Raw genomic sequence first — 15,900 nt, forward strand, 5'->3', positions numbered from 1 at the left:
TCAAAACTGGATAACTTTAGGGATAAAATAATCTGAAAAATATTAGGTAGAAGACACCAGGGGGAAAAAACCCTAAATAGCAGTTCATTTTTATTTGCTGGTGATTAACTTGGACTATAGTCATTTGATGACCCCTAAGTCTGTTTAAATGGTGAAAAGACATTTTTTTCCAGTATTTTAAAATCAACAAAAGCCAGGTATTTGTATTTCTGCGCTAGATTGTGGCTTAATTTACATAATTTTAATTTAAAGAAAAGACACCTATTTTTTGTATTAAAGTCCATTGCTGCCAGAATCAATCAGAAACAACATAAGGATAGGTGAGAAGTGAGGCGTGAGAATTTTTATTTGGGTTAAAAATAAAAGGATAAACTGAATTTTAGTTGTAGGAATCACTGCTGATATGTTTCATATCAGCTAAAGCCTGAGAATTACACCGCTACTTATCCTAACTCAAGCTTTCAATACATCTTAGAAATCCCCATGGAAAAACCCCAGAGATTCCTTGTTCTAGTTACTTGGAGGACATGGCCATTGTTCATTTTCTTCATTAAAGGGTCCAAAATTAAAGTCTAAAATACAATTTCTGTGACAATCAAATAAAAGCCCTCCAGTTTTTCTTTTTTTTTCCATTTATTTTTATTAGTTGGAGGCTAATTACTTTACAATACTGTAGTGGTTTTTGCCATACATTGACATGAATCGGCCATGGATTTACATGTGTTCCCCATCCCGATCCCCCCTCTCGCCTCCCTCCCCATCCCATCCCTCTGGGTCTTCCCAGTGCACCAGGCCTGAGCACTTGTCTCATGCATCCCGCCTGGGCTGCTGATCTGTTTCACCCTTCAGTGCACCAGCCCCGAGCAGTTGTCTTATGCATCCAACCTGGGCTGGTGATCTGTTTCACCTTTCAGTGCACCAGCCCCGAGCACTTGTCTCGTGCATCCCTCCTGGGCTGGTGATCTGTTTCACCCTTCAGTGCACCAGCCCCGAGCACTTGTCTCGTGCATCCCACCTGGGCTGGTGATCTGTTTCACCCTTGATAACTCTTTCTTAAGGGCTTCCCAAGTGGCTCTGTGGTAAAGAATCTGCCTGCCAATGCAGGAGACCTAGGTTTGATCCCTGGGTCGGGGAGATCCCCTAGAGTAAGAAATGGCAACCCACTCCAGTATTCTTGCCTGGAAAATCCCATGGACAGGGGAGCCTGGCGAGCTATAGTCCATGGAGTCACGAAGAGTTAGACATGACTTAGCTAATGAGCATGCACACACACAAACATTTCAAAAGGCTATAAGAACCAGTATATGTACCCCTAGTACGGATCAATCAAAATATAACATAGGTTCCATAATGATAATAAAAGTGTCCGTAGACTTTAACACTCTTTGAAGAGAAATAATTCTAACTCAATTCGTTGATTGAGTTTGCTCTGGTATCTGAAACTAAGTTTATTTTTGTTGGAATACATACAACTTTGAGAGATAGAAAGTTTCATTTGTTTTTATTATTAGATGGCATAACATACTTTGGGTTCAAGCTGTTCATTTGAAGACCACTTTCGTCTTCCCTTTTAGAGTAAAATTTTTTCTAGATACTCTGCACCTGTTTTCACAATGCCATAGTCAGAACATTTTCTCTGCTTAACATTAGTTGCTAAGTGGAATATATTTCAGTACACCAGCTGTAAAATTGTCAGTCAAGCAAACATTGCAAGTGTTTGGTAACCCGATAGCACCTTAAATTAACAGCCATTCTCTGATATCCAGCAATCGATGCTAGGGTATTTAACTCAAACAGAGTCATGCTTTTTATTATGTGAAATAAGAGATGTGATGAAAAAAGCCTGAAATCCTTAATATTTCCCACTGTTTCATTGGGGTTCTTGTTTGAGTCTTTTAATCTCTTTACTAAGACCATTCTGTCATGAATGGCCATGTTAACAAAGGTAAAAAGATTTTATCAACAACAGATGGGATTCCTTTCACGTACTAATAGAATAGAAAGTGTTTTATAAAAACACATTTTCACTTCATTTTACTTAAGAAATTGCGAGGTCCAACCCAAGACTCTTAAATTAAAATTATTTAGGGACTTTTATTATTAAATTAGTTGATTTAATTGACTTACTCTTGCCAAATATAGCGCAACATACAAAGGATGCACATTTGTAAACTCTGGTTTCAAGTAAGGGCTGCTTGGTAAAGTGAGGAAAGGTGGGATAGAGATTTATCAGACATTATTCTTCCTCATAGTCAGGATGGGAGTACATGGAGAGCTTTTGTGTGTGAGCACTCCTTGAATACTGATTATGAATGTGCATTAAACAATTTCTGTATGATTTAACAGAAAATGGACTATAGGAAGCTGTTCCCCTTATCTTGAATCTAGAGATACCAATGCAGAGATTATACAATGGAGCAATGCTTATTATAATGGAGTTTGGTACTGTGTTTGTTATTACCTGTACATTTTCCAATGGATTTCATGTGACTGTGATAAAGAAACAGTCTATGATAGCTAAACAAAGGGGTAGTCATTTCAGTTTATGTTTAAACTTCCACTCTTCTGTACAATTCAAACAAAGTCATATCCAGCTGCTTACTTACTCCAACCATAAAACACCACTTTATCATCTACTTCTGTGGTATCTTTAAATAGACTATATAAACCATTGTAATATGAGAAAGTCGAGGTTTCAGTTGCATCAGAATCAGGAAATACAGGGTTAGGATTGCCAAAGCAATTTAAAGTCAGTCACCTACTGCCCCATCATCAGTAATATAATAGTGCCTTTCATTTTATAAACTCATAGTTTATTACCATTTGTGTTATAGTATGAGCATCTGGTTATGGGTGATAAACAAGATGGTAAACCTGGGAAGAACCATTCCCCCTTAAGATTGTAGTACATTCTGATTCATCTTTTTGCACTCACAACCTCCAAGTAGTGTAAGCTTGAGACAGCTGTGAGGCTCTCTTCATCAAATGCATCAGTCTGAGTATCCACAATATTTCATGTGGAACATGGCCTCCAAGTTTAACCAAATCATTAGCCTCAGAGAGAGAAAGACCTTTGAACATTAATGAGTATTTTTAGTAGCATTTATGTGATTATATCCGAGCACATAAGAAAGTGCTCAAAGAAAAAAATTGGAGAATACAAAAAAAGCATGAAAAGAAAGATGTTTTACATTTTGCTGAACGTCCTTCCTACCCTTACAGATGCTTCTACATCTCTATCTTCCAAAATAGGCATGCTGTTGAATCAGTTTGTGGGCTACTTCTTTCAGTTGTTAATATTTTTGACCATTTTTTTCTCCACAATAATTTTTTTTTTTCTAGTAACATGATTGTTTAAGGCTACATAGTCCATTGTATGTGTATAAAATCATTTGCTTAACTACTCTCCTATTTTGGGGTTTCCAAAAAAAAAAAAATGTACCATTATAAATAAGGCTACCTTGTACCAACTTTAATTTTTTTAGAATATTTTTTAGAAATAGACATTTGTAGAGGGGGGAACAAGCACTTTTTTAAGATTTTTGATAGTCATTATCATATTGTCTTTCAGAAAGTCTAATTTGTACCAATTTATTCCCAGCACAATATTCTTTTAAATGGAACTGTTTATGTAAACTTTCATGCTCATATTTTACTTAAACTTTTTCAACACATTGAACAGTTGTGTCTAGTCCTATATTAATAATATAAACAGCAAAAATGATGTAAACAACATCTGAACTTAGCCTTTTCTTCTTGCACACGAATTAGAGCAACCTATTGAAGTTGCAGTAGAAGAATGTATCTACTTCCTCCATGTTGTGTGATTTAATCTCTGCCTTAATATCCTGACTCTTATGTACACAGGAAAAATTTCCTTCAATTTGTAAAGGTTTTATTGTTGCTGTGTCATTTCTCATTTTCTACACTGAGGGCAACATGTGAATGATCCTTCTTTCTTCTTCAAGCTACCCCAGCCAATCAAGGTGAGCCAAAAGTAGGCGATTTGGCAAAACTGTCCGATGCTCAGCTGACACGTGGTTGTTGCGCACACAGAAGTGAAGCAGGCGGGTGAGTTTTGGCTTGGATTGTGGGCGTGCCTTCTCTGCCCTGCACGCCCTCCAGTCCGTCCATAGGTGCTGTGAGGTGACTGTGGTCTGCGTGGTGGCCCTTCTCTCGCTCTCTCTCCCCTTCTTCCCCTCCCTCCTTCAATTCCCTTCTTCTTCTCTCTGTCTCTTTAATGAGGAAAGAGTCAAAAGAAGGAATGCAGGCACTGAGAAAACACTCCAGTAAGGTAGATGGCAAGCAGCTGCTGACTGGCACCCAGAAAGGCACAGATCAGACCTGTTTTGTTTTGCTTGTGAACTAGGATGGCTCACAGCCCTGGGCATAAACTTAGAGATAATGTTTCTTTTTTTAAACTTTGAATCTCTCAGTAACCAGATAGGGAGAGAAACTTGGTCACGTAGGGGTGCCAGGGGGCTGAGTGGGTGTATTCACCAACACATTTTGCCTCTAGACATACATGTGGAGTTACCTTAAATCTATCAAACAGGAAGTAAAATGATAGAAAGCTAAATGGTTGAGAATACAAAACATAGAAAATACAGCACAATATTGAGATATTTTTATGACCATAATCTCATTATCTTATTGGAAGTACATATAGCATTCACTGTATTTCTTCGGAATAGAATAACTGAGACAGGTAGTTTATAAAACCTAAATCTTCTGATCTTCAAGCCAACAAGCCATATTTTTGGTTGATCATTTCTCAATGTATTGAGAAATCCCTATACATTTCTTTCCGAAAAATTAGTATTTTATTTCCCTTTGTGTTACATTTCAGCCAAGTTCCCACATTCTTCCCTTTTTATTAACTGTAGGGAGAGTCCAACCTATTCACCCCGGTAAAGGAGGCAGATTTTCAAGCTGTTAGTCTAATAGCAACGAGTTAGTCTAATTACATTTTAATGAAATAAGCATTATTGTTGGAGTTTTTTGTTTTTTTGTTTTTTCTGCTGCAGCAGCATTTTAACCCTTATAGTGTGGGGGTCTTAAATTGGTGGCTGCTGCTATTTGTGAACTCCAAAGACCTCTGCATACACATGCACACGTGCGCGCACACACACACACACACACACACACTCACACATACACACACGCGCACACACACACACACACACACACAAACTTGGGAAGTTAAGAGCTCCTATTTGGAAAAAAAAGAAGTATGTTTGGTCAGTGAATATTCTAACTAAAGACAACCAGATCAATCAAAAGTCAGCAGTTTTCTCAGGCTCCATTTCCCTTCCTGCCAATTAAGTCACAGGAAAGCACACACACTCAGACCTGCCTGCACCTGGGAATCCCAGGAACTCCATGGCCCGAAGCATCTTTCCCCAGAAAAGAGCTCGCCACGGAGCCCTTCATGCACACACGCTGTATCATTTCCTTTCATTGTTTCCATGGTGGGGGTGATTGGTTTCTTTTGAACCCCAGGTGCAGAGAGTCAAGTTAATCATATTCAGTTCAAAGCTCTTGATCACCAGTGATCTGTGCAAGGCCCCTTGCATTGGAGTATTTATTCCCTTTTGGCCCCATTTTTTTCTTCCATATTGCAGGAAGCTATTCCAATGAGTTTAATACATATCTTCCAAGTATAAGCATGATATATAAGACATTTGATAAGTTTGTGGTACCATTCTGTTAAATTTTTAGAACATCTATTTCTTTCAGCTCTGAAATGTTTCAAAATGTGTGCCCACCTTTATTTTTCAAAAAAGCCTCTTGCTCCAACACTGTCATTGTTAGAAACAAATTAATCCCCCTGGGTATCTTCTCTATCTAGTCCTAGTTTGCCTCTCCCCACCCAGGATGAGGCTTGTTTCCTTCCAGCTCTCTCATCTTTTAGGACTTTACAAAAACATAATTAAAATTGCACAGATTATTTTCAGGAATACTAACGCATGGATAGAGCAAGGAAGCTTCAAACAGACTTTTTTTTTATTATGTATATGTTTTATTTTGTAAAATTTGTTTTTCCCTTCTCCCAATAAAATCACTAAGTATATTGTTACAATCAATATTTTCACACACTTTTTTTTCTTCTTTAAATTTGATTTATTTTTAATTGGAGTATAATTGTTTTGCAATGTTTTACTAGTTTCTGCTGTACAACAGCATGAAAAAGATGCATGTGTATCTGAACCTCGCCCCGCAGCCCCATCCCACATTGCCAAGTCATCACAGGGCACCGAGCTGAGTGTGCTCTATAGGAGCTTCCCACTAGCTATCTAGCTTACACATGGTAGTATATGTACGTCAATTTTACTCTCTCGATTCGTCCCACCCTCTCCGTCCCCCACTGTGTCTACAAGTCAGTCAAACAGCCATATTTGTCATAACTTTTTCACCAGCTTGTTCTTCCATATCCACCCCCTGCATAGTGTGGTTTGTAGAAAGCACAGAGACTAACAGTTCCATGCACTCTGTACTAGATGCTTGGGAAAACAGAGAGAAGAGTGCACGCTCTTGAATCCCTCCATCCTAGTTAACATATTACAATTTAGGAGGAAAAAAAGAAAACTGTTAGAGAACAACCAAGGCAGTCTTTAATTAGGAGCCAAATTTCTTATAACTTAATTTTTTTTCATTTTAGCAAAATAATTGGGATTGATGTAGTCAAATTAACCTTCACTGTCCCCTCTCCCCTCTTCTCTGCTAATCCACTATTAACCCTAATTTACAGATGAGGAAATAGAGACTTAAAAGTAGTACTTACTCATGGCCATATAGTTGTCAGGACATGAATCTAGATTTTTTTAACTCCAAAGTTCATGCACTAAAATGGGTTCTCCAACAGTTTACTAATAGGCTCAAAATTTGGCCTGATCTTATAGGGATGTCTACCTTCCTCTGGTCCTCCTTTATGCACTAATCTGGGCCCATTCTGTGTGCCAGCTGCTACATTGTGTTGAACACTGGAGATGGAAGGATTAGGTGCCCAAGTCTTCTCGAAAGAGCCGAAGGTCTGAGCAAAGCATGCCTTATTTACTGTCCAAGCCCAGACATTCTTATCCGAATAGAGTCTAGTAAAGTGCATGCAGCATCTTTAATGAGGGAAAATATAATAAGAAAGACTAAAGAATAATAAACAGACAATTGCACCCCCTCTTTTGGTTTACCATAGCTCCCACTGCTGTTTCTGCAGAATGACTCTCCCATTCCTACTGCAGACTCGCCACTGATTGGTATCTTCCATCTTGGACTTACTCTCCAAACCTTAGATCAAATAGTATATACTAGTGCATATCTATCATCATGATTGGACTGCCCTGCTGGCTCAGTGGTGAAGAATCTGACTGCAAAGCAGGAGACTCAGATTCGATCCCTGGGTTGGGAAGATGCCCTGGAGGAGGGCATGGCAACCCACTCTAGTATTCTTGCCTGGAGAATCCCAATGGACAGGGCCTGGTGGGCTACAGTCCATGAGGTCACAAAAGAGTCAGACATGACTTAGCAACTAAACAATAACAACTATCATAATTATCCAAAGTGATTATTTGGATTTTAGCATCTAATGCCTAATTTTATAGACATAAAAACATATTATAATTTGCTTCTGATTAAAAGGAAGACTTCCTAAGATCCATGTAATGATCTATTTGTTCCACTCTTAGAAAAAATGTATTAATCAGAGTCCATAGTGCAGCAGCAAATTAAGGTCCGGAAAGTGCCGTTTTGAAAGTTATTTCCTAGAGTTTTGTGAACACACTCCAGAACTTGGTGCTAATGAAGCCACAGTTGGAATTCTTAGCCTGTCTGATGCCACCAGCCAGATTACCCTAGGTTATAAGCAGCATCTTGACAAAACAGACACGATATGGAAACAAATACTAGATCAAGTGGCTCACATTGGGTCACCTCCAGGTCACTCGTCCACAGGAGCAGCGTTTCATGGTTTGGTTCAGTGCTGCCTGGAGGCACACATTAACTTTACAGAGAATTACTGAAGATTTCCTCAGAAATGAGGCCAAGCAATTTCCCTTCTTTCTTCATCTGTAATGTGTTGACATTAATTAGTACCTAATTCCTGGAGTGTGTTCAGGCTACAGTGACGGACAGAAAGGAATGATTTCTGGGCAGATTAGGCACACAACCACCTGGCCCAGTTCCAGAGGATGGAGGTTCAGCCTGGCTGCTATCGGAACTGAGTCTTCATCAGATTGGTTCATGTTCCTCACGAGGCCCCAAATATCTTAGAGAGAGAGTAGGCGCTGGTTCTCATAGTAATAGTCATTCTTCCCTGAGTTATTGTCCAAGAGCTACGAAGAGAAAAAGTTAAGAGTCATTTAATGATGATGCACAGTGACTGAGCAAGTCAGTCAAAAGCAGATCTGACTCCAGGTCCCTCTGTCTTTATGTTATTTTAAATTTACATACTTGTTCACGCATCCCTGATCCCACATCTGCTTAAGCTTCTGTGGTAGCTTCATAATATCAGTTAGGCTACTACTTAGAATTAAAGTATAGAGGGAGACTGAAAGAGTAATATGGGATATTTCACGCATATTGTGTCTTCGTCTAATAAGGGAAGTCTTTCCCCTGGACAGAGAGCTGTGATATGCTTGTGCCATTTCAGAAATTCACTGGAAAATGCTATTAAAGGCTACCATTTGACCTTCTCCTGATATTTTATCATCTTCACTTCAAAATATATTTGACTATTAGAAAGATGAGAGTTAACAAATTAAACGGTGAACATGAGGGAAGACAACCAAAATTGTAGTTTTTAAAAGTGAGTATGAATACTACTTAATATTAGTAGAGCTAATATTATTAGAGCTTAATAAATGATATAGCAGTGAGCAGCCCAGAATAGTAAAAATACACAGCAACATGGAGACTGAGTTGAATAATGTAAAACTAACTGAGATTTACCTAACTTCATTTATGAAAATTAAAAATGCAAGTGCACAAAACAACCATATACATTTCACTAGAACACATACAAAGATACATAATGAAAACATTGTGTTATTTTTAGAGGAAAGAAGGAACTGGGCCTGGAAAATAAAGACAAAAGAGGAGAAAGAAATAGAGAGGCTTCCCCAGGACCAGTAATTATAATGAGCTGGAAGTGAAGGGATACTATTATCTCAATACCTCACCTGAATTAAAAAAAAAAATAGTCACACTAATCATCCCAAGCAACGTAACCAGTTAAAACTTCTGACTCTCAATATTAATCACACTCTGTGCTTTAGGATAATATTTTATTAACAAGGACATCACAATGAGTCTTTACATATTTAGAATAAACTATGAACAATAATAGTCATGAGTATTAATGTTATGACCATTATTGTTCATGACATATTCTAAGCACATAAAGCCATTTTATTACAAGGATACTCCAGAGCAATGTACAGGAGAGACCAGGACTCCACTGTTGCACACTGACTTCCTGGATGTGATCTAAGAAAAACATAGATGTTCATGCAGTAAGGAAATAAAGTCTTTGATTACATGTGATTTTTTTGCGTTTCTTTCAGCCCTTTTAGTTTTTTCTCATCTATTAGAGAAGTTTTAACTAGACTCGATCCACATTCAAGCAAAGGCAAAATTACCTATTCACTTCCCAGCCAAGATAATTAGAATATGCTGGTCAGAATATAACAAGAAGGGCTTCCATGATAGCTCAGTTGGTAAAGTATCCATCTACAATGCAAGAGACCCCGGTTGGATTCCTGGGTTGGAAGATACGCTGGAGAAGGGGTAGGCTCCCCACTCCAGTATTCTTGGGCTTCCCTTGTGGCTCAGCTGGTAAAGAATCTGCCCACAATACAGGAGACCTGGGTTGGGGACCTGGGTTCGATCCCTGGGTTGGGAAGATCCCCTGGAGAAGGGAAAGGCTACCCACTCCAGTATTCTGGCCTGGAGAATTCCACAGACTGTATAATCCACGGGGTTGCAAAGAGTCGGACATGAGTGAGCCACTTTCACTTCCTTTTTCTGTGGTCATCACCTTTCTAGCCCATACTCCAGTGTGAGTGCTCATATTCATATATAGCATATAACAGTAGCCTAACGTGAGTAACTTGCCCAGAGGAGAAGGAAATAGTGATATTATTAAAGCAAGACTTCATAGCAATTATGAAAATGTAATCCCCTACAAATTAATTTTTAAAACAACTAAAGGATATTTTAAGAATTAGCTTTTGTTGTTTTTTTTTCTGTATGCTTTGCATGAACATTTTAATACTTTAGTAGCTTTCAGATTTTATGAACCAAAATAAAATACTTGTGGAATATATACCTGTGGAGACCTCCATGCTGAAGAAGACTTTTAGGGGAAAAAAAAAAAAAAGCCTGAGTGCTGAAAGTGCTGTAGATCTGGTTTTTAAATGGTTGAGTTTTTCATGGGGATGGGTAATCTATCATAATGGAACATTAACTTCACTTAAAATGCATGCATTTATGTTCTTACTTTATGACACCATTATAATCTTTATTCCTAGTATTGTTATTCTGTGATTAGAATGCAAAAATACTGCAGAGATAAATGACAAGCGTTTAGTTGCCAGTTAGTTAGGGTCTACAGTTATTTGCCATTAGATTTTTAATACCTCATAAAAAGAAGGCTAATATTTATCATTGTCGAAGAAATGTGAGCTAGATTCACACAAAGTAACTTTTAACTGCAAGAGATTGTATTTGCTTTCTGCAGAATCCATTTCAAATGGAATGACTCAAAGAGTTCATCCATTCTTTTTTTAATAACCTTTGATTTGGGCTTTCTTCCTGGATGAGGAATATGACTTGGCTGGGATGCTGTGTGGCTCAAGCTAGTGACCTGAATGAAGGGAAGGGAAGACAGATCCAGCATCACCCCCACTAGAGTTAGAAGTTATTTTAGGGTAAATGGAAAAAAAACTGAGGACCTTCATCTTTCTCCTAATGCATGGTAGGGCTCCCCTGGTGGCTCAGAGGGTAAAGTGTCTGCCTGCAATGTGGGAGACTTGGGTTCAATACCTGGGCCCGGAAGGTCCCCTGGAGAAAGAAATGGCAACCCACTCCAGTATTCTTGCCTGGAAAATCCCATGGACAGAGGAGCCTGGTGGGCTACAGTCCACGGGGTCGCAAAGAGTCGGAATTCGAGTTAGCATATACAAACGCTTTTCATTTAGATTACTGATTTAGTCATTAAATCTTTATTCATAAGAGAATTCTAATCATATAGCCAATCAAAAAACCTTTATTAAGCACTTACGATCAATAACCGACTCAAGGGGAACAAGTTTGAGCAAGCTCCAGGAGTTGGTGATGGACAGGGAAGCCTGGCTTGCTGCGGTCCATGGGGTGCAACCAGTTGAACACAACTGAACAACTGACCTGAACTACAATCAGTAAGTCATTGTTCCGGTCCTTAGAGCCATGTTTGTCAAAGCGTGGTCTTCAAAACAGGCAAGTGGGATACTAGAGATACTGCAGAGAAATTGATGGTCACCTCCCATTGTAGTCTAAATAAATCAGAATTTTGGAGGGTGGAACCTAGGAATCCGAATTGTTAAAAGTAGTCCTGAATTATTTCGGGAACCCCAATTTACAAATGCGATACCTGCCATCAAGGCCTAATAAAAAGATGGGAATGCAGATATGAGACAGCACATCCTGACTTACAGTCAATAAAATCTGAGGAGCAATGATTTGTGTCATGTCTAAGGTAAACAATGTAATGATTTGTGGGTATGTGGGGTAAACAATGTAGCTGACAATGCTCTTAATTTCTATTCTCCTCTTCTTCTGGCATGCAAACCCTGAAACCTCCTGTTGAGTTGGTATCAATTAAAATGTTAGCATCTCTGCAACAAGTAGAACCTTCTTACAGTCCACACTGGATATGTAACATGAGCAAAAATACACTTTTGCTGTTTTAAGCCATTGAGATTTGGAGGGCTATATGTGACTTCAGCATAACTAGATTTTTCTGACTAATGTACATACACCTTTCATTTTTTTTTCCCAATAGAGAGGATCATTATCATGTGTCCTTCACCTCAAAAACAGGCAAAGTTAAAGTGTTAGTCGCTTAGTCTTATCCAACTTGTTGCAACCCCATGGACTGTAGCCCACCAGGCTTCTCTGTCCATGGAATTCTCAAAACAAGAATACTGGAGCGGGTTGCCAGTTTCTCCTCCAGTGGATCTTCCTGACCCAGGGATCAAACCGGGTCTCCTGCACTGCAGGCAGATTCAAGGAGTTAAAGAGGAAATATAGAATCAATTGGACATTCTAAGAACAGAGGAAACTCCAAAGAATAATATAATAAATAATAACATTTACTAACTCCTATGTTAGACACTGTACTAAGAGATTTCCATGTGAGGATCTATAGGTTGAGTTTGCCAGAAGTCAAAGCAAAATCAAAGATCCTCAGACCACAGTGAGTTTGGCATATTTGTGAAACACACACAAAAAAAGGCCTGTGTAGCTAAAGAATATTGGAGTGTGGGGCAGAGAGGTGAAGGATGAGGGTAAAAGATGTGATTAAAGAATTTGTCAGCAATCAGATTATATAAACTTGTAAGCTATGGGAAACACTTCAGATTATATTTTTGGTGGCAGCCGGTTATAAAATTTTCAGCAAAAAAACTACATGACATGATTTACACTTCCAAAAGAACGCCCTGTGTCTCTCAGGGACATTGGAGAGGAACAAAAATTATCAAATAGAAAAACAGAAAAATTGAATTTTCCATTGAATTTCCTTGGGTTTAGCTTTTCATCTTTGGTCCATTTTATTTGCATGCTGTATATAGACATACCCAATCTAGGTTTTATAAAAGTATTATTTCTCCAAACTTAACATTAATAAAAAATGCTTGTCTTTGTGGTGGAATCCCAACAATACTTTTTGCTTCATTTAAGAAATATTTGTAAGGTCTTATTATGTGACAGACACTGTGGTGCAAATATAATTGAGACCATTTATCACAACCCTATGAGGAATCTCTCCAAGCTCTCAAACTCCTATTTCCCAAGACTATTTTATTCTCTTTCCAATGAATCTACTCTCTGTTTCCAGCTACCATCAATCCTCTTCATTTGTAGACTGGGCTGTAAATTCCTCAACTTTCTTGGTTCTTTGTCCCTCTCTGTTTAATACCATTGATCTGACCTTGACAAATATTTATCCCTCTTGAACTGTCACGGAGACTTGGCCCTGCAGGACTTGAGCTTCTTTTTGTCACCATCCATGATGGGGTCGGGGAAGGAAGTTCCCAGGGGAGTATGGAAGAAACAATCAGACCCCCAAGTTAGGCTGAGATCCTTAACGATCTCTATTGTATTACTGTACTGTGGAATAAGAGGAGCAGAAGTAAAAACAGTTTCTAGATTTTATCTCATGCCGGTGAATCACATGACCAACATGATTCCCCTTTTATGGGGGATGGCATAGTCAGAGAACCAAGTACTCCATACTCTTCAGGTACCAGGAGAGCAATGTTGCATCCCCAGGTTATTTAGGATAGTGCAAGGTACAGCCATTCACAGCTTATCAAGACCAAACTGGGAAGTCATCCCTTTCATTCATTATGTGTAAATATATCAATCCTTGCTTTGCACAGTTCCAACCTGCACATTTTAGTTATCATGGTTTAGTTAAAAATATTGGTCCCAGACAACCTGGTTCTCATTTCCATTATCACAGTGTAATAACTGTGAGTAACTGCATAAAGTACAAACATCACTGCTAGCTCTTCAGTCGGCAAATCACTCATAGATACCTATCCTGACCAATGACCAACAATGCCGCCTTCATTTAAAGCCTGTCAGTGAATTGGTCACTGCACAGCTCTTACTTGGTTGGTTCACACACAGACAGCAAAGCAGGTAGTTGTGTGGCCTCCTCATATTCCAGTGACAAGCCCACGTGACATTTTACAAAAACGAATCATTGAAAAAGGAAACTGGCAAAAAAAAAAAGATGAAAAATTCTGCTCTCTTATGTTTATGTTTATTTAATATCTTAGTAAGAAAAATGAACATCGAAGTAAGCATTACATTCTTTTTAAACTCTATCGTTCTTACTTGCTTTGCTTGCTGTCACAATTTCCTAATGAGTCAGACATCTCTGATGGTGCTGACTCTCTAAAAATGTATATATTTAGAAAGATCTGCTTTTTCATAATAGAGCTGAGGCACATAGGAGTTTGGAAGCACTCTTTGAGACTCAAGATTAAAAAACTCAAATTTCTTTGCGTCCAACTTTTAACATGTCCAGTCCCTTGGGGATGCCCCACCCAGACATTGCTAATGGATTGACGAAACCATCTGTGCAGTGTAGATGGTATTGCCTGTATGTGATTAGCTGAAAAGAGTTGCCAAAATCCACACGGTTAAATAAATCAGGCAAGTGGTAAACAAGGCACAGATGTTTACAATCTTCCTGCCCAGTCATACAAATATAATCTGTCAGAAAAACAATGCATCTTGGACTGCGTCTCACATTTGGACACTTGAATTTTTTTAAAAAAATAAGTATTTGTTGAGCATTTACTATGCACCAAGTCCTATCCTTAGGGGCTTCCCTGGTGTCTCAGAGGTTAAAACGTCTACCTGCAACGCAGGAGACCTGGGTTCGATTCCTGGCTCGGGAAGATCCCTGGGTTGGGAAGATCCCCTGGAGAAGGAAATGGCAACCCACTCCAGTATTCTTGCCTGGAGAATCTCATGGAGGAAGGAGCCTGGCAGGCTACAGTCCACGGGGTCACAAAGAGTTGGAAACGACTGAGCGACTTCACTTTCACTTTTCAAGTCCTATCCTTAACACTTAGTTTCATTTTCCAATTAAATCCTCACAAAAATCTTATAAACAGGATACCATTATTTTTATTTTATAGATTTTGTAAGAAATTGAAGCTCATGTGCTCGCTTCGGCAGCACATATACTAAAATTGGAACGATACAGAGAAGATTAACATGGCCCCTGCGCAAGGATGACACGCAAATTTGTGAAGCGTTCCATATTTTTGCCCATCAGCAGACGAATGGATAAGGAAGCTGTGGTACATATACACCATGGAATATTACTCAGCCATTGAAAAGAATTCATTTGAATCAGTTCTAATGAGATGGATGAAACTGGAGCCCATTATACAGAGTGAAGTAAGCCAGAAAGATAAAGACCATTACAGTATACTAACACATATATATGGAATTTAGAAAGATGCTAATAATAACCCTATATGCAAAACAGAAAAAGAGACACAGATGTACAGAACAGACTTGTGGACTCTGGGAGAAGGCGAGGGTGGGATGTTTCAAGAGAACAGCATTGAAACATGTATATTATCTAGGGTGAAACAGATCACCAGCCCAGGTTGGGTGCATGAGACAAGTGCTCGGGCCTGGTGCGCTGGGAAGACCCAGAGGGATCGGGTGGAGAGGGAGGTGGGAGGGGGGACCAGGATGGGGAATACATGTAAATCCATGGCTAATTCATGTCAATGTATGACAAAAACCACTACAATATTGTAAAGTAATTAGCCTCCAACTAATAAAAATAAATGGAAAAAAAAAAAGAAATTGAAGCTCAGAAATATTGAGAATTTATCCAGGGTCAGACACCAAGCGCATAACAGTAACCACTTAATGATCAAGAACACATGGCTGTGTTTGTGGCTCTTATGCCTACTTATATAACTATGTTACTTGTTGAAAACAAAAAACAACCTTTTATCTGCAAACAACCCGCAAAACATACCATGATAACTGATAGTGAAACAAGTAAGTGACCATGTGCAAAAAACATATTCTGGAAAATCTGACGGATATGTGTTCACTTCATTAACTTCTTACATCATTTCCAACTGCTTACAAGAAAGCAACAGA

The 15,900-nt window shown here is 38.8% G+C and overlaps 1 non-coding gene across 1 annotated transcript; it reads left to right on the plus strand.

Annotated features, from left to right (window-relative positions):
* The first annotated feature begins 14,933 nt into the window (after window positions 1-14,933).
* Window positions 14,934-15,040, plus strand: LOC139034485 (U6 spliceosomal RNA). Its single transcript, XR_011487031.1, has one exon. It is a non-coding gene; the product is annotated as a U6 spliceosomal RNA (small nuclear RNA).
* The last annotated feature ends 860 nt before the right edge of the window (window positions 15,041-15,900 follow it).

This window comes from Odocoileus virginianus, chromosome 3 (genome assembly GCF_023699985.2).
Source record: "Odocoileus virginianus isolate 20LAN1187 ecotype Illinois chromosome 3, Ovbor_1.2, whole genome shotgun sequence".
NCBI lineage: Eukaryota > Metazoa > Chordata > Mammalia > Artiodactyla > Cervidae > Odocoileus > Odocoileus virginianus.